Source organism: Danio rerio, chromosome 20 (genome assembly GCF_052040795.2).
Source record: "Danio rerio strain M-AB ecotype USA chromosome 20, GRCz13ab, whole genome shotgun sequence".
Taxonomy (NCBI): Eukaryota; Metazoa; Chordata; class Actinopteri; order Cypriniformes; family Danionidae; genus Danio; species Danio rerio.
The window spans coordinates 7,014,272-7,039,699 of NC_141040.1; the positions used below are offsets into that span (position 1 = coordinate 7,014,272).

General features: G+C 36.3%; 2 protein-coding genes across 3 annotated transcripts in view; one reads left to right on the forward strand and one right to left on the reverse strand.

Annotated features, from left to right (window-relative positions):
- The window catches only part of dsc2l (desmocollin 2 like), a 1,349,056-nt gene that overhangs the window by 893,100 nt on the left and 430,528 nt on the right, over window positions 1-25,428 (reverse strand). The gene's annotated exons all lie outside the window — the stretch shown is intronic.
- The window catches only part of tns3.2 (tensin 3, tandem duplicate 2), an 817,627-nt gene that overhangs the window by 309,208 nt on the left and 482,991 nt on the right, over window positions 1-25,428 (forward strand). The gene's annotated exons all lie outside the window — the stretch shown is intronic.

The window sequence follows — 25,428 nt, forward strand, 5'->3', positions numbered from 1 at the left end:
TTGAGATATTGAGCCTCAAAGTTTTTGCATTCAAATGTGTAACATTTGTTTTTTAAATAAAAAGTCTTAAAATGTAAAAAAAAAAAAAAAAAACATCCCATAATGTAAATTAGTTGTCATTTAATAAGAATATGTCAATAACTCAATTTTGACAAAAATGTCAGATAGAACCTTATAGTTATAATGTGACGACACGGAATTTGCCTGCTTGTTTTTAAAAATGAAAGTGTAACGGGCATAATCAAAAGGCTTTAATAGAAAGATTATGCAGAAATGTTTGAGTGTGGTAAGACATGACTGAATTAGTGATGGGTCGTTCTTGAACGATTCGTTCATTTTGAACAAATCTTCAAGATGACTCTGGAACTACGAGTCCTCTCAGGGAGTGATTCGTTTATCCACGCGTGTTGACATTTGTGCAGGTAGTATTGTTCATTTCAAGTCTTTTGAGTCGTTCATCGCGGAAAGGCAGAAGATAATCATATGCGTTTAGTGTCGGAAAAAGAATTGATCTGTTCATTTCTCGAGTCCTCTATCAGGTTTGAGTCATTGTTCCTCACGGGCCAATCATATTCGTTTAGAGCCGGAAAAAGAATGAATCTGTTCAACTCTCTAGTCCTCTATCGGGTTTGAGTCATTCTGTCACGTGATGAACGAACGACTCAAAAGCCTAAAGACTCGAAAGGTGAACTAATTATCATGGCTCCTATCGGCTCAGACTGTGTACATTGGTTAAGATTATGTGACTGTCAGTGTAACTTAAACGAACCCCTGACATTTGAAGACATGAAGAGGTGAGCTGAGCAAAGACACAACAATACCTTCATAGAGCAGGTAAACGTTGAATTATTATTTTCTCCTTCTGATAGTATTCTATTCATGATTTATTTGTCGTGTGATCAACCTTTTGGGCTAGTTGTAGATGTGTTTGGAAGCAATTCGTAAAATTTTAATAATATTTTGACAAATTGAACCAAATGAACGAAATGACTCGATGAACGAGACTCAAAGATCAGAGTCAGTAAAATGATCTGAACTTCCCTTCACTAGATTGAATAGAAAAACCTTACAGGTATATAATTATTTATTTAAAAAGCCCCTCTTATGGGTGTTTGATAATGACCTTTCATGAAGTGTGTAACACAACACTAAGTCAATGATAACATCCAGCAGTGGATTAAATCTGAAAGTGCACCATGTTTAAAACTATTGATTCTTTGAATACTTTTGCCTGAACGCGTCAATGTCAAAGTGGTACATACAAAATATAAATTGCCAGATCCGGTAAAACGTGAACGTGCCTTTCTCTTCAGACACTAGTGGAGCACGGGGGATCACAGGACTGATCATGACCCGAAAACAGAGGTGGGTAGTAAAGAGTTACATTTACTTTGTTACATTTACTTGAGTAAAATTATTCGGCACTTTTTGAGTACATTTAAATATGTGTACTTTGACTCTTACTCAAGTAAATTATTGGAGAAACATCATTACTCTTACTTCGCTACATTTGGCGGCGTTCCTCCGGTACTGCCATGTGATAATAAATATGATCCATATATCTTGTTTGCAAATATCGCGAGGGGCTGCTTTACAGAGGTTGTGTCTCAAGAGGTTGCTATAGAGACGTGTCTCCCGCTTTCAGTTAGAGCGCACACGCCTGTTGGAATATTAGCTGAAGTGTAGGAAGACGTGCGAGTTTATACTGTGGTCCTGCTCGCCATCTGTGATTCCAAAAAGGACGGTCACGCTGTCTGTGCGGGGAGTTTATCGGAACAGATCACCAGGCCTCAAGTTCAGTCTATGTTTTTACTCCAAGATGTCAACAAGAATAGTTTCATAATGCAATGCACGCATCGAACTGACATCACAACATATACATGAATTCCAGCTCCGACCTGAAAAAACATGTAGTGGTAAGTGGCAGAATGATCCACATTTTTAGACCTTATTAATGGTCACTAAGGGATAACTAAAGAAACTGTGGTTTAATGGAATAACTGATTAGCCCTGCACATATTAGTCATTTAACCATTAACATTATAAGAAATTAAACATTATTTTTTAACATACAATTGCTTTAACAGAAAGATATTATCAAAACATTTCTATAGTTTTAATATCATATTTCTAACAACTAATTTCTTTTATCTTTGACATGATGACAGTACATAATATTTGACAAGATATTTTTCAAGATACTAGATATTTAAGTCACCTAAGAATTATAGGGTTCTATCTGACATTTTTGTCAAAATTGAGTTATTGACATATTCTTATTAAATAACAAATGCTACACACATACTGTTTGCTATATGGACTGAAAAAAACTTTGAAGCTAAAAATCTCAAAATCATTCAGAACGCAGAACCTTATACTTCTAAGGTGACGATTTTTCAAGTGACATTTAAAGGCTTAACCAGGTTATTTCGACAGGTTAGGGAAATTATTGATGGTTTGTTCTGTAGACAGTCAAAAGAAGAATTGCTTAAGAGGGCTAATAATTTTGTATATATATATAATGAAAAGTAACTAGTACTTATTTACTTGAGTAATTTTTTTTCATCAGACTTTTTACTCTTGCTCAAGTAACTTTTAAGATTGTTACTTGTACTTGAGTAAAAATTTCTGCAAGTACTTGTACTTTTACTTGAGTATAGATTTTGGATACTCTACCCCTGCCTGAAGATGATGATCACTGACAGATGGAGATTCAGCTGTGGGGAATAAATTGTTAAAGTTTGTTTTCACTACAATACCACAGTATAGCCATCCATTTGCTGTATTTGTTCCTGTCATTTTTCAGATTTTTGATACAATAAACACAATAACAATGCAGGATTCGCCTGTCGTTTGCTATTAAAGAAGGAAGCAGCAAAGACTGTTAGGTATGGGACTTTGATTTTGTCAGTAACTTTTACACTTCATATAGACCAGTTTCTTCTTCCTCCAGATCATTACATGAGTCTTTAAAATTGTTGCCTCATTTTCTGTAGTTTGCAAAATTTGTGTTTAATTGTGTTCTGTAACTTGTAATTGCCCCGTGGCTTGTAATAACTTGTGTATTACAGATCAGTGCTTGTATTGTATCTCTCAGGTTAAATCTTTATAGCGCTATTCACATTTTGTGTACAAAACCATGTTGAAAAAGCGTCGCGTGTTTCTTCCTTTACCAATTTAAATGCGTTTCTGAACTCGTGTTCCATGCTGTTTACCTTTTCTATGGCCACTATTAGCTGTTCCTTACACGCGCATTCATTACTGAATGTGTTGTTATTACTTGTTGTTTTGCAATGAACCCAGGCAACCAATCACAACAGACTGGGTCATCGGACCAATCAGCACAAATTAGCTTAATGCAAAGGAAGGGTTTGGAAACAAATGAATAGGAGTCGTAATAGGAGTCGTTGAGATAATAAGGTTAAAATAAATGCATATTATAAAACAATGGAAGTGTTTTTGGACCTTTTTATGCATATCAGCCTGCTTTTGGAGATCTCCAAAGCTAAAATATAAACTTTTAGAATGCAAAATAGGGGCTCTTTAAGTCAAAATTTAATTTAGAATTTATTATATGGCTCTCTGGAATATTTAATTCTAATTGGTCAATCAAAACATTCCAATCGATGTTATTTCCAGATAATAACTAAGCAAAAAACAAACAAACAACCTCCTTTGACTTATCAGGGGTCACCACAGCAGAATGAAACATAAGTTTCTCTGGCAATTGTTTTACACTGAAGACAACCACACACACACATACAGTACACATATGCCATATCACCTTGCATCCCAAAACTGGTCACTCACTGAAGCTAAGCAGGGCTGAGCCTTGTCAGTACCTGGATTGGAGACCACATGTAAAAACTAGATTGCTGTTGAAAGTGGTGTTAGTGAGGCGAGCAAAGGCCACTCAATCTGCGGTCTGTTTGTGTCCTAATGCCCAGGTATAGTGAAGGGGACACTATAATGTGAGTGAACGCCGTCTTTCAGGTGAGAGGTTAAACTGAGGACTTCTCTGCGGTCATTTAAAATCCCAGGGCACGTCTCGTAAAGAGTAGGGGTGTAACCCCGATGTCCTGGCCAAATTCACTCCATCGGCCCTTACCCATTATGGCCTCCCAATAATCCTCATCCACCAAGTACTCTCTTTCATTGTCTCTTCAATCTCCTAATAACTGGCGCTGTTGTCCTGTGGCTGCCATTGCATCATCCAACGATGCTGCACACTGGTGGTGGTGTGAAGAGCCCCCCCCCCCTCATGATTGTGAAGCGCTTTGGGTGTGACTATACACAATAAATGCGCTATATAAATAAAATACACATTACATTACATTGCACACACTTCTTTCTAATTCTCCAATATTTCATATAGTATTAATATGTTTGATTTGTTATAATCCCAAGCTTTCGTAAACTAATAAAGTTTATATACAGTTAAATACAACATTGACAGCGGTGATCTTCATGCATTTCAGTGTACAAACAAAAAAGCTTTAGCATTTAAGGTGTCTGCCAGATCTAGTGTCAGTTTAAAGTCATTCATCTTTGGGTGGTTCTGTGACGTCAAGACCTGAACACAATAAGGCTTGTGTATCCAGTTGCTTGGTAAAGTGGTTCTTCTTGTTGCTTTTATATGAATTACATAATCAGTCTTTTTGACAGCTTCATTGAGATGAAGATGGTAGAAGGAGTGCCATCATGTTTTTATGAGTTTTGCAAGAATATGCAAATTCCCTTAAATTCAATTCAGGTTTATTTTGTGCTTTTCTCCGCTTTACAAACGTTGTTCATTATTACATTGCAATCAAAATAAGAGAGAGTTAAGAGTATAAAGTTTGAGTATATACTGGACAATACAGTGGTAATACATGCATATGCATAGGGATAACATGCAGTTATGCAATATGTAATTATAGTAATGCACAGTATGCATTTAATACATTATTAATGAAGTTACCTCATCATCAAAATAAGTAAAGACAATTAGTGTATTGCGTTTTGCTTAAGACTTTGGGCCCTATCATACACCCGGCGCAGTGTGGCGTAAGGCGCTCGCAATAGTCTTTTGGTAGTTTCAGCTTGGCGCAAGAGTAGTTTTGAGGCGTTGCCCTACGCTGTTTTCATAGCAAATGCTTTAGCGCTCATTTGTGCGCCCATAGGCGTTCTGGTCTAAAAAGGAAGGTGTTCTGAGGCGGACTACTGGTGCGTTGCTATTTTGAGAAACTATAATAGATTTTTCATTAGACCAAAACTAACCCGGTCTAAACTCCAGCGCAGAGTTGCGCATCGCTTACACACTGCTTAATACACACAAGAGAGCAATAGGCAAATATATTTACATATGAACAAATTTAAATATTAAGGATATATATAGGATATAATAAGAATAGATATAGAATTTAAATATAAAGGATTAAAATATTACAAAACATATTATTTTCTAGCCTACATAAATATGAAAAATCACTGCTTTTATGTCTTCTTCATCTCGGGAGGCTTTTTCAGTTCATTCATAACAATTTGCTTTTGTATAATGTTATTATTATTAGCAGTATTATTTATTATATCCATATTTATATTTGTTTTATTAAAAACAAGCTTAGATTTGCCCACCTGCCAGGTTTTAGACCATATGGGGCACAGCATGTTTTTAGGATATAGCTCATTTTTTTATTGTTGTTCATTTATTCGTTTGCTGGAAATTATATCTGAATTTAGAAATAGTTTTGAAACGAATATTTGCGCTTAACAAACAAAAGTATTTATTTATAGACTAATTGATGTCTGTGCGTAAAGGTTTCCCTATCCAAGAGCGAAAGTGAAAGTAGATCCATTATCTCTCATTCTCACGCAGTAGATGCTCTGTTAAACAGTTTTCTGTTAAAAAAAAACTGTGAACTGTTTGCTAGTGAAATGCTCTTTTTTTCCACTTAGACTTACTTTGCGTCCTGTAAATAGCGAATGCGCTCTTGGCGCGACGCAGCTGACTCTTAAAGGGAATGGGAGATGAGACTCTAATTGGTTTATTCTCAAAACACACCTATAACTCTTTAAGAAAATAAACTCAACCCTTTTAGACCATGCGCCATGGCGCAAAGCAGGTTTTCCCGTCCTTAAATTAGCTAAAATGCGTTCTGACATGCCCTGAAAGCGTTTGCGCCCTGCGTTTTGCGCTCTGTGCATGGACCGTCAAAATAGAGCCCTTTGTGCTTTCCTTAGAGTCCTTGTAGGGTCTTGGATTTGATCAGCTGGAGCTGCAGATTTGGCATCCCAAGGTAGAAACAAAACAAAAGTAAGAGTATTATTATAGCTTCTAGGGCTGCACACTGTTGGAAAAAAAGGACATTGCGATATTTGGTTTTTCTGCGATATACATTGTGATATTAAAATACAGTTGAAGTCAGAATTATTACCCCCCCCCCCCCCCCCCCCCCCCCCCTTTGAATTGTTTCTTCCTTTTTTAAACATTTCCCAAAAGATGTTTAAGAAAGCAAGGACATTTTCACGGTATGTCTGATAATATTTTTTTCTTTTTGAGAAAGTCTTATTTGTTTTATTCATACTAGAAAAAAAACAGTTTTAAATTTTTAAAAATGCTATTTTTTTGGGGGGCTAATAAATCTGACTTCAAATGTAGTTTCACAAAAGATGACCTAAATGACTCTATGACTGCATTTACACTGCATATCTGCACATCACTGAGACTGACGGTATCCGATTTGTTTGATGACCTGCTTACATCATATTTTAAAAGTGACTCGTATCCGATTGTCTGCATTTACATAGCACAAGGCAAAGGTGCATTGACCAGGGAAAAAAACGAGCAGGCGCTGACTGACAGCTGATAAATAAAGAGTGCTCTTTTCTCCGTTCCTGAATTCAATCTGTTTGCATGGTTTAATTTTCTTTTAATTCTTTTTGACAAGTTATTTTACTATAATTTATGACAGAAAAGTTCTCACTTGGCCCTCTTCTTTTAATCTAGGTTTTTTTTTTTTACCTTTAGGCGTCTTAATGTCATGTCCATGGCGTGATGTATGCAACAGCTTTACATGATGTTCGGTGGCGGATATTGCGCGCTCTCTCTCTCTCTCGTTAACATGCTTAAATAATTGTGCTACATGACAATATAAAATCTTTTTTAGTTCTCGTGTATGAAATTTAAGGTTTGGGACTATGCTGAAGTCTGTTCTGAAAAGAAAGTGTCAGACTTGACGTCATTCGCTACGGTTTTTAATGATGCGCAACTCGCATTGACAGGTGAAAAAACGATTTACCTGCTTACACTGCAGACATGAGAACACAGATCCGAGTCATATTGGATAAATTTCCACATATGAACAAGGCCTTAATCTGATTTGAGTAAATGTGAATCCATGTGATTTGTTCCTGCTTACATGTACATGGCCTATATCCGATCTGTGCCACATAGGAGAAAAAAAATCAGAATTGAGTCTCTTGAACCACGCAGTGTAAATGCACCCTATGTGTAAAAAATTCATACATCTGCATAAAACATATTAAACAATTTGTAAGCATAGGTTAATACAATAGAACAAAGATTTTTTTGTATTGTTTTGTGTTTTATGGTTTTCTGTTGTCTAAGAACATAAATTAAGCAATAATCATATGACATAATATTGTTTTTATTGTATAAATAATTAAGTACAATTAGTTAAATCTCTAAACTTTAAAACTAAAATGTATTGCTTTATATATGCTTGATCTCTAAGTTACAGTTCCTTAAAACACATCCAAGTGAAAATCTTTCTTTCTATTAGGCTTTCTATTTTCTTTTCTATTAGGTGATGACTCCACCATTTATATTCCGAAATGTGGTTCCTGGTCATTGTTATCACAACCCAACAGTGCAGATCCTGCAATATGACTATTGCATAATAGCACACAGCGATATTGAAGCTAAAACAATATATTGGGCAGCCATAATGCTGCTGTTTATAATATTTTAAAGAAGATATTCATTGTAATGTGAAAAGATGCATTGGATGAGATCCATTTAAAATCAACACGGTTATGTGATGTGTATATGCTTTACTAAAATATAAGCCTTTAAACTAGTTTTAAACTGAGAGAGTCTGTCTAAGCCTTGGAATTTATCAGGAAGACTATTCCTGATTTTAGGAGCCATATATGAAAACGCTAGACCTCATTTAGTGGACTTTGCAATTCTGGATACTACCAACTAACTTGTCTGCATCTAAACATAATAAAATTTCTAAGGTAAAAGGCTGTTAAAATAAAAGTCGAGTGATCCTCATTATATATATATATATATATATATATATATATATATATATATATATATATATATATACATCTTTATCTTTATCACCAAGAACTATAGAGGATTTAAACTTATTTCTGTTGTACTAAAAAAACTATTTAAAAAAATGCCATGAAGAAGCTGCCATGTTCATTGACCTCACTAAACGTATCATTCAGTTGGCTGCATTTAATTTCAGAAAGGTCTAAAAAGCAATCCTCAATGACATCTGGGGAGAAACTGACGAAACTGTGAAACCTTAAATTGTGGAGAGCCTGCAGTCAAAAGGGGAAAGCAACAGAGCCTGCGCTGAAATGAGAGAATTTATCATCATGGCTTTTGGGAGCTGATAATAGAGAGTGTCAGAGATGGCTTTTTTCTGCTGTATGACGAAGGATCTCTTTACAACTTGTATTAAAATGTGCTTTTGCCAATTAGATCACAAGCAGAAAAGGGAAACAAATTCTTGTTCATACCCGGTGTTTTATTCAGTTAGTCTCTTTTGTTTACTTAAAACCATTTTATTGTCTTATAATATGCATTTCTGTTTACCTAATTATCCCAAGACTATCATATTATTTGTTGAGTGATATTTTTTTTCAAACCCCTCTTTTATGTGTTGCTAATCTGTTGTAAATAGTGTAGTGCCTGCATCACTTGTTGGAATGCTTCAGAATACCTAATTTGTCATGTTTCAAGAGTTCACACTCTTGACGCTTGATTGCTTGATGCTAATGCTTGACGCTATTAGCAGGTGCTGTCCCAGGAGAGAACCCTGAGCTTGGAGATAATTGAGCCCAGGACCCCCATCTGGTAAATGCAACCCAAGCTCATTCTGGAAACGTACCCCCGCGGACGTTTCTGGAGACCGCGATTTATGTGGCCAGAGGTACGTACGGCCGCGTTTAGCCCCGCTCCGCTCCTCCGAGTGGAGGGCTTTCCCAATGCAACCAGTTTGTCCACTTAGCTCACAGCGTTACGTCGGCGGAGCGGAGGCCCCGGAAGAAGAGGAGGAGCCAGCCGCGGGGACGACGACCGGGATCGAGTCCGGGGAACAGCGGTTCCAGAAATCAGGTAAGATGAAAAACAGAATCCGAAAAATAAGGGCGAAAACGTGGCGGGATCCGAAAACGCGGTCGAAATCGAAGACGAGGGCTTTTGCTTTTTTTTTTTTTCTGGACGGCTTTTGCAAACTGTCGCTTGGGTTTAGGGAAGGAGGAGGAAGAGGAGGGCGGCCGGGTCGGATCCACGAAAACAAAAACTGCTCGAATACATACCTCCCGGGACGTATCTCGCGGTCCGCAGAAACGTCCGCGGGGCTACGTTTACACAATGAGCCCGGGTTGGGTAAATAAGCACATAATAGGGTTCGAAATCAGGTAGGTAAAAGGTAAAAAAAAGAGGATGGGTTGGAAGGGGGGACTCTTCTAAAACGAGGACAAGGCAGTAGGGTGAAATCAGTCCATTTATTGTAGGCTTGGATCAGTCTGATTGGATTATTACTGATTGCAGACGAGAGACCAGCTGTGATCACATCACGTGCTCCTCTCGAAACTGGTTTGTAAAACTTCACTTATTTTTTGAGGTGCAGGAATGTTCATTCATTTTCTTTTCGGCTTTCATAAAGTTAATTTTGTTACAGATGAATGAAAAAGTATTGCTCAGTTCTGATATTACTATATCCAGTTTTCAATAATCAATTGTTTATTTTAACACAATTTGATACAAAGGTTTAGTTTAGTTATTCATTCATTTTCTTGTCGGCTTAGTCCCTTTGTTATTCCAGGGTCACCACAGCGGAATGAACCGCCAACTTATCCAGCACGTTTTTACGCAGCGGATGCCCTTCCAGACGCAACCCATCTCTGGAAATCATCCATACACACTCATTCACACACACTACGGACAATTTAGCCTACCCAATCCACCTGTACCGCATGTCTTTGGACTGTGGAGGAAACCCACGCGAACGCAGGGAGAACATGAAACTCCACACAGAAACGCCAACTGACCCAGCCGAAACTCGAACCAGTGACCTTCTTGCTGTGAGGCGACAGCACTACCTACTGCGCCACTGCATCGCCATGCAGGAACCAGTTAACCTTAAAATAAATCATAATATAAACACAAAACAAAAGTATCCATCCACGAGGCTCAATAGTTGTTAAACACTCACAATGTCTCATTGTAAATCTTCCTCTTAACACAATCATTACACCCTCAAAAACTTTCATCCAAATATGTCAAGATGGCATCAGATGTGGCTCTACTTTGGCGCTCCACAGAGAGTAACAACTTGGGTTTGAGTACAAGATTACAGCACTGTTATTTCTTTAGCTTAATTTCCTCTGTGATAATTTAATGAAACTATTTCGGCTTGTTGTTGGGTATAGTGAGGGCTGTTTGTATTCAGAGATGAAGGATGATGTCAGGTTGACATTATGTCAAGTTAAGAGCGATGGTTTGACCTCAGCAGGCCACAGTAACCAGTTTGCTGCATCACAGTTCTTATCTAATTATTATTAACACTGGAACCACCAGAATTCTATAACTACTACAGTTACTGTGGTGGTCATTCTGACCGTTCTCATATGACGTCATATCGTCGTGTTATATATGCATTGAAAGCTTCTATTGAGATGTTAAAATTAAGACTTGAATGTCTGCCATCTTATTAAATAAAGCAATTATCCTAAAATGACAATATTTTTGGTAATGCAGCATATAAATGTGTAGTTAGGCTATTATAACACCACTTCAATTTTCACTTTCACAAACAGGGGAGAAAGCTGTTTTGCAGAAATATACAACAACATTTCTGTCAATATTACTACAGTGATGTTATCTACATGCATGCTTTGTTTCAGAGTCTGCATGCATTTTAAATCCCTTACCCATCATTGTGTGCTGTATACTAGGGTAGGTTGATCAGGGGGGCTAATATTCTAATGTATTCTTACAAATGTATTCACTTGTTTGCATTACCCAGAGCAGGAAAGAAACAGGCTGCATAGGTAAGCAGTGTCTTCATAAAATCATTTAATAAAAATAATTGATCAGCCAAATATTCTTAGTCTTATTAATCTTAATCTTAGTCTTATTAATCTTAGTCTTATTATTTAGTCGTGATGTTATCCACAAGTAAAGGCATTATCTACGCACAATATGAATGCACAATTAGAAAAATACTACAAAAAAAAAATACTATTCATGAAAATATAAGACAAATCCAAATGTCCAATGCAAGCGAGCTGCGTTCCAGACCAGTGGAGCTCAAAGACGTATAATGTCTCCAACATGCCTGTAGTTCCCTTTAGCAACTTGACAGCAACCGTCTTTTTAAAGAAGCATAACCGATTTAAAAAAAACAAGACTGCTCTTAAGCTTGAAATAATTTGCTTTGTTAGGGCTGATGCTTTAGTTTAGTTTAGTTTAGTTTAGTTTAGTTTAGTTTAGTTTAAACTTTATTGTCCGTTCTGCTTGACACAGAAAGGAAATTTTTCTTCAACACTGGATTTAGGACAACAATTACAAACATACAACAACGACACAATAACACTTATCAAGACAACAACATAAGTTAAAAGTTTAAAAACCAAATAAGCCCTATGCACAATACTGCAAATCATTCTTGGTAACCACCTCATTCACTACGAAGATTGATCTGGTTTAGAACAACAACTGCCATTGGGATAAATGACTTTTTGTAGGCATTTCTTCGTGCTTTAGGAATTCTAAACCTGCGTCCTGATGGTAGCAATTCAAATGCTGAGTGAAGGGGATGTGTATTATCTTTAAAAATCACAACTGCTCTTTTTTTCATAAAAGAGTTAAATAAAATCTGCAATGAATGCTGTTTGTGACCAGTGATCTTATTTGCCTGATTGATAATTTGTGCTAATTTCTTTTTCTGTTTAAGTGTTGTGTTACCAAACCATGAAACAATATTATATGTGAGAACACTCTCTATAAGTGATCTATATGCCAAGTTTAAAGTCTGTGTACTAACATTAAAACTTCTCAATTTGCGGAGGAGATAGAGGCGCTGACTTGCTTTCTTATAAACCGCCTCTACATTACTATTAAAATTCAGTTTATTGTCAATAATTGTGCCTAAATACTTGAAATTTGAAACCTGCTCTACTATTTGTCCGTTTATGGTGACTGGTTTAAAGAGTCCAATATCTTTAATCCAGTCACCATAAACGGACAAATAGTAGTAGTAGTAGTGCTTCTAAAAAGTTAGAAAAAATCTGGGGCCTCTTCCTTGCTTATCTTTTTAGGAGTTGAAAGTAGGGCGCTTATGATTCATGGACAATTTCACTCTTTCTTTTTAATGTTTTGAGTTTGATCAAGGAAAACTTAATGGTGTGTATTATTTACTCTATATGGTGCATGTTTGGATTAACTGGTGCTTTATTTTTTTTATTGATTCTATTCTTTAAATCTCTTTTTTTCTTACCATTTGTATTAAATGTATTTTATATTGTATAAATGTTTTTTGTTCTGTTTGTTCTGTTTTTTGTTCTGTTATTAATAAAAAAAACAAGAGTGTTGTGTAATTGATGTGTTTTATGTCATAGAATAAAACGTGAAAGTATCTTGAGTTTGTGTTAGAAAATAACCATTATTTAATTTAGTCTAAATCCAAAAAAAAAAAAAAAAAAAAAAAACATTTTCTTTTGAACAAGCTAACCGGAACTGCTAAAATGCTAACTCGCTTGAGGGTTTTTGCATACAAATTGACGTCATGAGGAACTATGATGTTAATTTGTATGCAAAAACCCAGAAACGAGTTAGTATTTTAGCAGTTCCAGTTCCCTCGTCCCAGAGTCAATAGGGTTTTCAATAGGATTTTAGTTAAATCGCTTAAATAAGGTTCGTGGCTAACACAAACTCAAAATACTTTCACGTTTTATTCTACGAAATCGTACACATCAGTTACATCTCACTCTTGATTTTTAAAATTGGTTACGTTTCTTTAAAAGGACAGTTGCTATCAAGTTGCTAAATGGGACTATAGGCAGTGTCGGAGGCATTATACATCGAGCTGAACTGGTCTGGAACGCAGCTCGCTTCCGTTGGGCATTTGGATTTGTCTTTTAATTAAGTATTGTCATGAGTAGTATTTCATAGTTTGTATTATTTTTCTAATAGGGATTTCATATTGTGTGCTAATAATGCCTTTACTTTTAAAAACTGTCAAAACAAATTAATTAAACATTTATTTTAATTAAACGATATTACGAAGATACTGCTCACCAGTGCAGCCGGTCTCTTTCCTGCTCTCAGTAATGCAAATGTGTAAATAAATGTGTACAAAATACATGCATGTTAACTGTCATTTTAACGTCATCAAATGTTTTTTTTTGTGATTTTTTTTCGTCATCTAAACACATTTAACTCTGTCATAACTGTAGTATTTACACTCCTCTTTAAAATGTATAGCTGATGTGGCTTTATGGCACAGGTGTCAAACTCAGTTCCAAAAGGACCGCAGCTCTGCACAGTTTAGTTCCAACCCTAATTAAACACACCTGATCAAACTAATTGAGTCCTTCAGGCTTGTTTGAAACCTACAGGTAAATGTGTTGAAGCAGGGTTGGAACTAAACTGTGCAGGGCTTCGGCCCTCCAGGAATTGAGTTTGACACCCCTGCTTTATGGGCTTCTTTTCGCTGTACTTCGTGATTGAAAAAGAATATTGAATGTTGTTTTCGATCGCTCATGGAGCCTGCAGGCATGTGGACATGTCCCTCACGCCTCATTTCTGTCGTCTGTTAAGGTAAGCGGGCTGTGTGCATGCAAGCGATACACTTATTTAAATATGTCTCATGATAAAACTATGTAGGCACATTTATAAATACAGTTTTAAAACATTTACAACAACCGTAAAAGAAAAACAGATGTATTTCCCGCATAAAAACAATCCAAAGGGCATGTACAGTAGGTCTCTGTGTTTTTGCTTATTTATTTGTTTATAATATATAGTGTGGATTATAATATAATAAACAGAGAGATTAACTTTTTCTCATGGACGTTATTTCTAATAATAAGCTTAAATAGTTGTCTGTAGCATAGTGGTGTTGACGTCACAGGCACTGTAGTCTGTTTATAGCCTAATGTTAGCCTTTAAGTTCTTGCGTTTACATTTAAGATCCAAAAGTGCTCAAAAGTTGTATTTTGGTGTGAGGATTATCCGGCTGGACAAAACGTGTAAGCGTAATGAACTGTGTTTGAACACAGAGCTTATTATTTGCAACCTTCGAAAAGCCTATAGGAAAATCCTATAGGGATTTTATCGAGGGAACCAGTTTTATGCTAACAGCTGATTAGCCTACAATGTGACGTTATCGTTCTTCCACTCTATTGTAAACACACTACAAACATAGCTGCTCTGACATGCAGAGGTTTAGGTAAGGTTTGAGTGATTATTAATAACTAATATCTTACCTGATGAATAAAGCATGAATAAAATATTTAGCTGTTATTCATATTATACTTCATCTTTAATTTCTATAAAATCGTTAACTTTGAATAGATATTTATGAAAATACCCCAGGAGATTTCTCTACATGAAAGTCCTGGAAATGGTGGAATAATGTTATACTTTCCAATAAAGTAGGAAATTAATTGTAAAATAAATAAGATTGACTGGGCTAGTAACTGAGCAACAGAACAGTTCATTAATAACGCAGTAAGTATGTACCAATGTGTACTCTTCTGTTACACACCAGAGTACATACAAAGTATAAGCCAAATTGGGGCGCAGCATCTGTGTCAGGTTGAACTGTCCATCCTGACACCCTGAGGTGATCGCGTATGTGTGAGTTTTTCTGGCATACAGTTGCTTCCGGCGGTGCAACGTGTCACATCCTGTCCGTTTGCTGCTTACACATGCCAGCCTGATAAGACTCTTTTGTTTTTCCTCTGCTCCGCAAAATGCTTTCAGAACAGACACATCCTGTATATGGGAAAATGCAAATCCTGCTCGGAAAGCCATGGAAATGCGCAGAAACGAGAAGTGGCACAATAGGCCGGATCTACGGCAGTTTCTAAAGGCTCAGTGTCACTGCTGTTCATTTAGCATAAATATATGCAAGCACATAATGTAATGCAAAAACCCAAGGCTTGTTTCTCATGTCAAATGAAGTAGGGAAAAAATAAATATAAATCAAATAAAAAGATGAAATAAGCTAATAAGTCAATGCAACTAATGCCAGTTCAGACTGCGTGATTTTCAAAGTAGTCGTGTGTCACAGATGTTTTTACAGTGCACGGCTATCTGGGCTAGCGTTTTGTTGCTGCTTTGTTTACACTACAAGATAGATCAGTGACAGGGTCTTTCACATTGCATGACTTTACTATAGGAAGAATCGCCAACTACTTCATCCAAACTACGTCTCACAGCCAAAAACAAGTAGTATATATTTTGTTATTAACTACATAATGAGAAAGAAGCCTTTAATGGGGTAGAAAATGTACATATTTGCTCACCTGGGTTTGAAGGGAATTAGCAATTTGTCCTCAACTTTCTTTTTTAACTCTCTGTATGAAACGTCAAACAGATACAGGTGCTCCTGTCAAACCTTCACTAGTTTTTCCTCCATTTCCTGGGTCCAAATAAACTGTAAATGAGCACTTTTAACTTCTCCCTCAACCTCCCGCTGGCCTGCAGGTACACACACTAGTCTAGTGAATGCTGCTCTCTCATTGGCTGTAGGCGATCGCCGATGTTATTTTCAGTCAAAATTCATTTCACACGGCATGATTTGAATGGCCGACAGCAAGCACTGATTTGCCTGTGATTTCAGGCATTTGTCGGCTATTTCTTAAAATCTGCCGGCGAGTCAAAATCGGGGCTAAAATCATGCAGTCTGAACTCGGCATAAATTAATAACACTATCTTAAAAAATTTAAACTACAAACTCAAATCAGAAAAATCTGTGACAGTATGGAAAACAAATAAAAAAAGAAAGTAAAGTTCTAAATTTATTTGACGTATTTCATTCAATTCACCTTTATTTGTGTAGTGCTTTTACACTATGGACTGTGTCAAAGCAGCTTCACATAAGAGGTCATAGTAAATTAAAACAGTGTAGTTCAGTTTTTTAGAGTTTAAGTTCAGTTCAGTTTACCTCAATTCAGTATGGTTTAAAAATCACTACTGAGAGTCCAAACAGGATGCGCAGCTCTACCGATCCCAAACCATGCAAGCCAGGGGCGACAGTCATTTTATTGTCAATGCAGACAATAAAAGAAACATTATTTAATGTGTTCTCATGATTTTTATTATTCTGGAGCATGCAGCTTCCATTCTTCATATAAAATACCTGAAACACCAAAACCATTTCGCGGTAATTTGTAACTTTTTGATATAGTGGCTAATTCGTATGAATTTGTACAATCTAATGGGATGGGTGCAACATCTCATTTTTAAACTCTTATATTTTTGTACGACTAAACTCGTACAAATTCATATGAATTAGCCACTAAACAGACAAAATGCAAAATACTCACGTTTTCTCGTGAGATTAGGCTGGAAATACTGATGTATGATTTCTTGTGATGGTCCACTGTATGACCTACATCTACATTTACCTTTCATAAAAGAAAAGAAAAAAAAACGCACACATAAAAAAAAATATATAGGAACATTCAAAAAGCAACTCATGTAAACACCTTAATCTTGTTATTGTCTTATGTGTATATATATATATATATATATAATTTATATCTATATATGTATATATAAACTTTACTAGCTATTTTTACATACTTTTATTGTACAGCATACTGAAGATTAATGAATGAATTAATAAAACAAACAAATGAACAAAATGAATAAAAGGTGTGCACCCTTATACACACACACACACACACACACTCACTATACAGACCCTAATAATATAATTTATCCATATTCCTTTTTGAGCCACAATATTATTAATACAGCTTCTAAGGTAAATATTGTGTGTGCGGGTTGTCAACGAAAATTGGAGAGGCGGAGGGGCAGTGAATCAGCTACATCAGTGGCTCCAATCAATCCACAATAATTTAGTGACTGCTCCTTCTTTATTTATTTACTTATCTATCTATTTATTGAAATATTGTGAATTTACGTAAGTACATTTAACTTAATGATATCAAAAACAAAATCAAAAACCCTTGGGGGTGCCCTTGCTCAACCAGGTAATAAAAAGTAACATAAAAGTCATTCAGAATTACACTTGCATTACTTGCCATAAAAAGTAACTAAGTAACGCAACTAGTTACTTTTTTTTGTGGAGTAACTCAATATTGTAATGCATTACTTTTAAAAGTAACTTTCCCCAACACTGTTTGTGAGAGACAAAACTTAAAAAAAAAAAAATCTGTATTCGTTTTCCTTACAATTTGTCACACACCATTAACTTTAGCAGAAGAAGTACAATAAAATGACAAATACATACTTTTATAAAACTAATTAATTATACAATAAAACAGCACAACATAATTGAAGCATTTATATATATATTTTCTTTAGCTTCTTCTATAAGTAAATGAGAATAGATGGAATTTGAGGAAACTTTCAGAGAGGAAACGTCTATCAGATAAAGTAAAATAAAAATAAAATAAATAGGAAGAAATGTATGTTTGTGGGAGAGAAACTGATTGTCAATCAGTGTCAAAAAACAAATCAAATAAAATAGTCCCATCATAAGATTTGGATCATCGTTGCTGGCCCTTGGTTGTTTTTCTGGAGAGTTATGCAATGCCATAACTCTCAGGTCATTCACTCACAATCAGCACACAGATTGACGTTTCCTCAGTCAAGTTCAAGGCAACGACAACACAGCTATCGCAAACAACACACACAAGCCAGCGTCATCTCTCATTGTTATTTTATTCCCCAACAGTGCAAACACAGGTATAAAAGATCTCAATATGAAATTTACATTCACATAGAACCATCGCAATAAATACATTGCAACCCCAAAAATAGCACAAATATTACAAATCATCAATAAAATACTCTTTTCGTTTACTCTACAATATATTTAATACGTACAATAAGTTTGACCCGTATCAAATATGAAAATATCTAATCGACATGAAAATCTATCCTATCAGATTTACTGTGCACACTTTATGCATTATTAAAGTTCATATATCATTAATATTCAGAACAGCAGTAAGTTAGGCCACCGTAGTCAAAATAGATCATATTAAGCCATATCAAATAGAACCATTTAGCTGTTTGGCTACATTTGTTGGATCATAGAGTCTGAAATATTCAGTGGTACAAGAAGCATTTTGGCATTTGGCATTCATATTGAATAAATCAAAACCCAAAAATAAAGAAATCTACAGATATATGAGACTCGAACGAACAGCTCTGCACTTATACGCTAATAAATATGCAAATATCATGTAAATGAAGCTAAACGCGGCCAAAAGTATAATAAAAGAGAGCATTCCTGAATACGTAGCTAAATAAAACATCGAAACTAAAAAGGAAAAGCACATTTGCGAGTTGGTATTGAGCCCCACGTTGGTTCGATCAGTCCGTATGAGAGTAAAGTTCCAATATGCACAGAATGTCGCAAAGCTGCGCTAGAAAAGAACACCGTTTGATATGTTGGTAACTGTATATGTTGGCACATAATTAAAGAAACACGCTTTCTCTAACAAACTCTGGTTAAAAAGGCAGTCACTTCAAGAGCTCGACAAGGCGCCAGTGCTACAAAACTCCCCGGAAAAGCTTTCCCAACAGCACCACGCATGGAAACGGGAACAAATAAAGATAGTTGGGTTCATCAAGGCCATTATTGTGGGCTCATGCAGTGCTACTAAAGCATGTTTTGCAACATCTCTTCGACACTTTTCACCCTTGGTTGTGTTTTTGCAGTAGGCATGCATTAGAGACACAAATCAGTTATCAAATAGAGCGACGTGACAGAATTACGGCATGCTGAGAGGGACATGCAGAACGGCATGCTTGAAGCCAAACTTCATTTCCTATGCATCATGGGAAACCTAATAAAGTACAGTAAAAGCACATAAAGAAAAATCGAAAGAGATTTCTTAACCGGAATGAGGCTCGTGAGGCTTTTCCAAAGCGCATGCTCTGAAAAAACATGGACTGAAATCCAGATGTTTAACCTAAGACCTACTGAGCACATGACACATCCAGCACTAAAACATCATGCATGTTCAACCGCGTGTTCAAGATCGCTCTGCAAGCACAGTGAGAGATGCTACCGTTGACAGGAGAATCTGAAAGCTAAGTGCCACTTAGAAAAGCCACCAAGAAAATATATGTGGAATAAATCTATTTTATGTTAAAGGGGAAGTTCACCCGATAAATTAACACTTGCTGTTGATCAACTCACCCTTTGGGCATTCAAGATGTCTGTTTTGGTCTCACTTTATATTAAGTGTCCCTAACTACTATGTACTTACATCAAAAATAAATACAATGTACTTACTGTGTTTTTAATGTATTTGAGAACACTTGTGGTGCTTTTGAGTTGGGATAGAGGTTGGTTTATGGACAGGTTTGGTGGCATGGATAGGTTTAAGGGTTGGTTAAGGTGTAAGGGATGGTCAACAGTGTATTTACAAATGTAATTACAAAAGTTATTTACTGATGTAATTACATACGTTTTTAATCAAGCATAAGTACACAATAAATACATGTATTTACACAATAAGTACATTGTAACAAACTATTAATTCCTATGTAAGTACCTATTAGTTAAGGCCACTTAATATAAAGTGGGACCTCTGTTTTTGTTATCAGTAGAACATTTAGGACATTTTCTTATTGGTCACGGGTACTTTGAGAGTATAAAAATATGTAAAGCCTCCTTTTCACTGCACATGACAAACGACAAGTGACAGAACGGAAGTCATTCATTTCCAATGGAGAGTACTAGTCTGGGAGCTGCGTGGAGTTCTGATCATTTCCGTATGTGGAAAATTCAGATTCGGAAGGTGACCGGCCAACTGAATGTGATTTATTTCAGTGTTGTCCAAGCAGGTCCGTGTGCACAAGATGAGAAATATATATATTTTTTGTGTTATATTTGAATCAAGAAAAAGTCTACATAAACACACACACATATATATATATATATATATATATATATATATATATATATATATATATATATATATATATATATATATATATATGAATAAATTAATATTCATAAAGGAGTAATAGGCTGTTTCTCAATATCAAGTACGCAAAGGTCGGACTTGCGTCCTTGGAAGTTCAGACTTGGAAGAACGAACTCACAAGGACGCAAAGACACAAGTCAGGTACTTCTTCAAATGGAACGCCAGTGTACTTTATAACATCACATACCTCACCATAAATTCATTGGTTTTACTGTACATTAACAATAAAATGTTTAAATTATACAAAGCACAACCCTGTAAATAATATTATATTAATATTATAAATTGACATTTTTGATTTAAGAAAATGTACACATATATTCACATAAATGTGAAGTAAAATGAGTTATTATACACAGACACGTGTCTTTGATTATTAGATTCAATAAACTACAATAGTAATTATACAAGTATATAGACAATAAGAAATAAAGACATACATGATAAGAAATAATGATTACGTCAAACAATTTGGTCAACAAAGACATACAGCGTACAACACGGTAAAATAATAAAGATAATTATAAAAGGTAACAAAATAAAACTGCCAAAATAATACACCTGAGAACAAATAATATATTTAAAAGACCAAAAACTGTCTGTTGGATATTCACAAGATGTATTAAATATCATGTTTAACTACAATGGAGTGATGAGATCCAGCGGTACATCCTAGATGGACTGGCCGAAGTAAAGCTGCTCTCGGTGGGGGAGGTGATGACGGAGTTCCTGCTGGCAGGCTGGGAGTCGGAGTCCGCATAAGCTGAGGCACATCAAAGACGCGCTATCTTTGTGAATAAACTGATAATAAGCCAGTACGAGTGAAAAACAACTACATTCTCGCCTAAAAAACTTTTAAAAGTTTATTTTGTGACACAGTAAAGGAGTATTTTTAAAACTGTGCGGGTTTTCTCTTCCACTATTAGCGTTTGCTAAGTTTGCTAAGTCACTTCTCGATGCATACTTGGCCAAAGGGGCAGAGCAAGTACACATCCGGGATTTTTTCTGTACTTGGCAAGATGTGAACTGAATTGGAACAGTACTTTGGCGACGATTGATCACGAGGACACAAGAACGCAAGTACAGACAAGAACGCATATTGAGAAACAGCCAGTATCCACATTCCCTCAAATTTTTAGAGGTCTATGACTTTCTAATATTAATTCATTCATTTATTCAACCATGCTTTTGTACTCCTTTATTTCGGACACTGCGAGAACAGCTGGTGCACAACAAAACTGAAAATTCTGTGTGGCTGCCACAAGGGGGCGTATTCTGACAGTCGTGTCCAAAGGTTGGTGCAGTGGAAAGGCGGCTTAAAGGACAAATCAAAATAAGATATTCATTACATCTGATGATACACTGAGAAACAAAAGATTACAGGAGAAACAAACTATTCATTATTCATAAAAACTGACTAGATGACAATAAAATGTCCAGACATTTAGTCAACTAATACATGAATGAAAAATAGGACTTTTTTATTTTTATTATAGGACTTACTTAAGTTTGACTTTACTAAAGGTCTTCACATATTAAGTCTGAAACTGTGTACATGTATTTTTTTGTTGATCTAAAACTTTGTCACACACAGAAACCTTGCACACCGAGTCTGATGCGTATTAATCAACCCAGGCTCATTCTGAAAACGTACTGACCACTGTGGGCCACTGTGTACGCTTTTTCAGATCTAAGATTTCACACGAGTGCCATTTGCGCCTGCTCTTCTCACGGAAATCCACCAAAGGCCGCTGTCGACTGACTGACTGATCTATCGACTGACCCACTCTCCTCCTTCCCCCAACCAATAGTGTTTCCAAAAGCACCGACTGATCCGCCCACCCACTTCCCTAAACCAAACTGACAGTGTTTTGAAAAGCAACCCAGAAAAAGAAAAACCCACCCATACGGAGGTAAGCAGTCAGCTGGTAGCACGAATAGGAACAGTGTCATAGTGGCATTCATTTTAAACACTAAATGCAGCCATATGTATATCTGACTACATAATTCACAATCTCCACAAACGTTTATAGTTTATGCGTTTTCAGAATGAGCCTGTATCATGTATTGATTTTTCTCTCTCTTCAAACTAAAAAATAGGAAAGGAAATATTGTGTCTATTGAAGAGAATTAATGAATTAATCGCTTTTTGCTTGCGTTTTCCGTCGACGTCTAACACCTCTTGACTAAATAAAGGGCTCCAATGTGATCGTGCACACCAAAGCGCAAAACGTCACGTGTAAAAGCGTCATTTTTAAAGAAGCGCCTCATGCTCGTTTTTTAATTTTATTTATTTTTATTTTTTTGATGCGCCACGCTAAAATCTTCTGCTCCAATCAGACTGTTACTTTTGTACACATGCACAGAGCTGCTGAAGTTACAATAAACAGCACTTGGAGACGCTCAAGCGCAAAACTGTCAACGCGAGCGCACATTGAAGAAGATGCCCAGAGGCAATTTGAGCGTGGAGATGCTTATTGCTCAGGTGAACAATAATCATTTCTTCATCGCTAGAGCTGGAGCTGCTGCTTGAACCATCCATGCTTGTTCGAGTCACCAGTAACTTTAACAACAAGCGTGTCAACTTCCTCTCTTACTCTTCTTCTGTGTTATAAGTGGGGTGTCAGAAGTTTAAAGTTGTATAGCGACAAAAAATAATGGCTTGGGAATGCAATGAAAGGCAAGAATACAGTAGCCTACCGCAGTGGTTCTCAACCATGCACCACACTGTGTCTTTATATTCTGATGAGTTTATCTTAAAGTGCTCTGTGCTGTGAGACGAATTCGATTAGTTTGTCAATTTGTTTGCATTCTACATTTTGGCTTCATGGTTGTGAATTGTCAAAACACCTCTCAAAATACTAAAAATGTGAAAATAGAAAAAAATATCTAACCGGATCTGATTTTTTTCAGTTATGGTTAGGTTAGTTTGTTTATGTTCTAATTTTTAAAGAGGTGGTCCAGGGCGTATTTTTAAGCCTTGGTTGTGTTTATAAGATGCAAAGCAATGTGTGCTCATGCTTCACTTGTAAAAAAATCATGTTATTTTTTTTCATAAATCTTACTTTATTTATATACAGCTACCCAGCTAACATGAAAACGACTGCCATATTTCCTAGTTCCTCAGAAGGCCCGCCCCTATATTCAGAATGAGCATGTGTAAGTAATATGAAACATTTAAATATCGTTTGCAAGTTTGTTTGAGATGTAATATGCAGGGAAAACAGCCACATAGTGGTACACTGCAGCACTGCTGAAGATTGTGTGTTAACAGCAATTTGATGGATAAATATGAATTTGTAGCTAAATTGTTAACAGCATTTCCTGTTATTTACATCCATGCTACAACATACCATTAATGCTAGACAATATGCATGTAATAGATACATTTTAACAAATAAAAACACAGTCTGTGGCTCGCATTCCACGGTTCCTCCTATTATGGTTGGAGCTGCTTCTTTGAGGAGTTTTAGCCAAATCCAGCAGTGAACTAGGAGAGATTCTGGAAGCTGTCCTTTGTCAAATGCTAGCTTTATATGTTTTTATAATTCTCTGAAACATAATTAAAATTAAATTGTAAGCACTTCTCTCTTTGTGTCATGTCCATTGGAAGCCCAAATACAGAAAAAGAAGAAGCTCTGTGGAAATAGCAGCGTTTGGTCGGCATTTTAGCTTTCTCTGCTACATACATTACAGCACCTCTGGCCACGCCCCTTTGCTGCGTGAGGTGAATGCACATTGTGTATGTATAAGTGATTATGTTCTCACTAACCCATATGTATTTTTCGTAGTCCCCAAACTTTGTTCGCTGTAGGCTTTGCTAAGCTAACTCTGTAAAAGCCTATAGCCCCTTTCACACATACACACCTTTCCGGAAAATTACCGGCAATTTTCCGGAACGGTGTCTGTGTGTGAACAGGCCCTTTATGAAAATACCGGTAAATTCGTTCTGGCTATTTTCCGGAAAGAGAAATTGTAACATTACCGGTAATTTGCCGGGATGCTTCGCTGTGTGACCGCGTGCACGTCTAGAATGTGCTGACATGAGACGTCTGCTTTAGTCAATCAGAACAGTCAGATGCATTCATGTCCGCGCGGTTTATTAGAATAAAAGCCTTGAAATATTTTTCCAGACACATTTAGCTGCTAGAAATTAGTCAGATAATGTTTATAAGTTCATCTTAATGTCAATCGTGTAATTCATTATAGATAAGATGCTTATGATAAGTCGTTGTTTGTTTACTTTCAAGCTTTGCGTGTGCCCATGAAACAGCCCATGAGCGCCAGCACACACACATATCATGTACATCTCGACATGCGAATGGTTTTCTCTATATGTTTTCATCGAAGTTGTTCACAATACTGATCCATCCACAGAGTTTGTGATGTAGTCAAATGTGCAGAGTTTGTGATGTAGTCAAAGCGCAGCCATTTAGAGGTAATTTCTGCTTAATGATGTCAGAATTTACCGGTATTTTGGAATGGATGTATGAATGCTTTTTTCCGGAAAAAATCCGTAACGTCCTCGCCTGTGTGAACAGAGCTTTTTTGAATTTACCGGTAAAGTCATTACGGAAATTTTCCATATATTAACCGGTATCACTGTGTCAAAGGGGCTAATGTCTCCTTTGCATTAAACTTTGAGCATTTTACATTCAGAGATGTTGATTATGTACACACAGCTACATCACACATCAACTAAAGTTGAAAATATTACATCGTAGTGGACCACCCCTTTAACAAATATACATATTTTTTTATGTGGATCTCAGCATGCAATGAACCTAAAACCATTAGCCAGGGCAATGGATTAAAGATACTGGCCTAAATAATGTTCAGTTTCTTGCACAGATCAATCGTTTCACTTCATAAGACCTCAGTGTATCATCAGGAAACACATGTATCAATTTTGTGTGCCTATATATGGTTTTATTCTCTACCCTTAAAGTGCTTGACTGCATTTTAAGAATCACT